The 2,500-nt window shown below is 40.4% G+C and overlaps 1 protein-coding gene across 1 annotated transcript in view; it reads right to left on the bottom strand.

The window, feature by feature from the left end:
- The window catches only part of LOC134437328 (hepatocyte growth factor activator-like), a 45,791-nt gene that overhangs the window by 13,467 nt on the left and 29,824 nt on the right, over positions 1-2,500 (bottom strand). The window lies entirely within an intron of this gene.

Raw genomic sequence — 2,500 nt, 5'->3', positions numbered from 1 at the left:
TCTTTACTTTAAGGTGATTCATTGGTTACACACACATGCACGCACACACATGCACGCAGGAACGCACGCACACACACACACACACACACACACACACACACACACACACACACACACACACACACACACACACACACGCAGGAACGCACACACACACGCACACGCACACGCACACACAGACACCACAGTTTACGTGCCACATATTTCATTTAGCACCTTCCCTCATATCAACTACAGTGGAGCTAGCAACTCTAGCCTCCATGGTTATATTGGGACTTGCAAGCCACAGCTGCAACAACATAAACGTCCAGCGACTGCAGTGAGCAGTAGGCCACAGAAACAGTCGTGATAAACGCCACTGTTTGAAATTCTAGGCTCCTTGAAAGAAAATACATTTGTAAAAAGAGAAGTTGTTAGCCTGTTAGCAACTTCGGTAGTTGTCAATGGGAAAATGCATTGAAAACAACAAAGTAGCTAATGTAGTCAGCAACTTTGGTTTTGAGAAATTCACCCCTGGGGAGCTCCAGATCTCCTGAATTGCCCAGGACTGTGTTTCCCAAAAAACATTCAAGTAGTACTTAAAAGGTGGACTGTGTAATACTTTTAGTAGTCCATTACCATAATTCATGTTGCTCATTCACAAGTGTTATATTTGGCAATAAGCACAGTTTCAATGAGCAGGGTAGTTGCAATACCTACTCTGGCCACATCCTCCTTTTAACCTATTAAGTCTAAAAAATGTAACAGAATTGTTAACATTGTTAAAGGTAATATTATCGCAATAAAATGCGATAAACACATAAATTCTGCAGTCCGTTTCAAAGGTAAATTACACATAGATACTGCAGCTGGTCCTAAAGGTAATTGCACGTAGATGTTGCACCTGGTCTAAAATATTGTATTGCACAGATGCTACTCTGGGTCTTACTGGATTAAACAGGAAAGTAGCCTACATATTATATCCGGACGGAAAATTAAAATATACAGAACTGGAAAGCATCCAAAGTAGACATAGTTTATTTAGCAGTGTAATACATTTCCCATCATCTCTATGATTGTAAAATGATTATGGCTATAAAACACAACGTTATATTAGATAGAACTGTAGATTGTACGTAATGCTACGGTAGCCATGTTTGTTTCAGTTAAAAGAGACATACGTTCAAAAGGGGCCTGCCCTTACAGGCTGGTGAAGTTGAAATTACACAGCGAATAAAATATACACAAGTGGAACGCATTCAAAATACACAAAGCTTATTTAGCTGTGTAATAAACTTCACATCATCTGTAGAGTCGTAAAGAAACGGTAGCCGTGTTTGTTTCAGTTAAAAGGGGGCGTGCGTACAAAAGGACCCGTGCCTACAGGCTGCCTTGCTGAAGTTGACATTACACGCCCATCATTTTATGGGGTGACCTGTTCAGACATATTCAACCCTCACCAGCCCGCACGCCAGCTGGAAGTAGGGCTACCAGCTACTACCACCATTACTCAGTAGCACAAGCACATGGGGTTCAATGAGGTCGGATAGCCATTGCTTACTGAAGATTGAACGCTGAATAGGACATTTAACATTTCCAGAACAACTTCAGTGGCTCATCGATTTATAACAGGATTAAAGACACTTGTGAATTCATTTTAAGGCAAGCACATGGAGTTCAATGAGGTCGAATAGCCATTGCTTACTGAAGATTAAACGCTAAATAGGACATTTTAAGGCTTACTAAATCTGTCCATAACAACTTCAATGGCTCGTCAACTTATAAGAATGTAAGGCACTTGTGAATTGACCTGTTCAGACATATTCGACCTTGTCCAGATCACATGCCTGCTGGGAGCATCACCACCAGTCAGTGGCACAACCACACGGAGTTCAATGAGGTCAGTTAGCCATTGGTTACTGAGGATTAAACGCTAAATAGGACATTTTAAGGCTTAAGATAATGTGTCCATAACAACTTCAATGGCTCATCAACTTATAACAAGATTAAGGCACTTGTGAATTCCTTTTAAGACAAGTAAGTGGAGTTCGATGAGTTCAGAGACCCAGTGCTGACTGAGGATTTAAAAGCAACATAAAGCAGTGTTTTGGTTCCTTTTTTTACATTAAAACAATGTTTCCAAGATTGATTCAGTGGCTCATCAACTTATAAGGGTTTAAGGCACTTGTGAAATGACCTGTTCAGACATATTCAACCTTCATCGGATCGCATACCTGCTGGGAGTCTCACTACCACCAGTCTGTGGCAAAATCACATGGAGTTCAATGAGGTCATACAGGCAGGCAGTGCTTACTGAATATTTAAAACACTAAATTGGACATTTTAAGCCTTAAAAATGATGTTTCCATAACCGACTTAATGGCTCATCAACTTACAACAGGAATACATGCACTTATGAATTCACTTTTAGGACAAGGAATTCAAGGTTGGCCATTGCTAATTGTAGATTTGAAGGTGATGCAGAATACAGAATTCATGCAGCTCAGTCACAAATGTTACT

This window comes from Engraulis encrasicolus, chromosome 21 (genome assembly GCF_034702125.1).
Source record: "Engraulis encrasicolus isolate BLACKSEA-1 chromosome 21, IST_EnEncr_1.0, whole genome shotgun sequence".
Taxonomy (NCBI): Eukaryota; Metazoa; Chordata; class Actinopteri; order Clupeiformes; family Engraulidae; genus Engraulis; species Engraulis encrasicolus.
The sequence above is the reverse complement of the archived record's forward strand: the minus strand, read 5'-3'. Positions and strand labels throughout refer to the sequence as shown.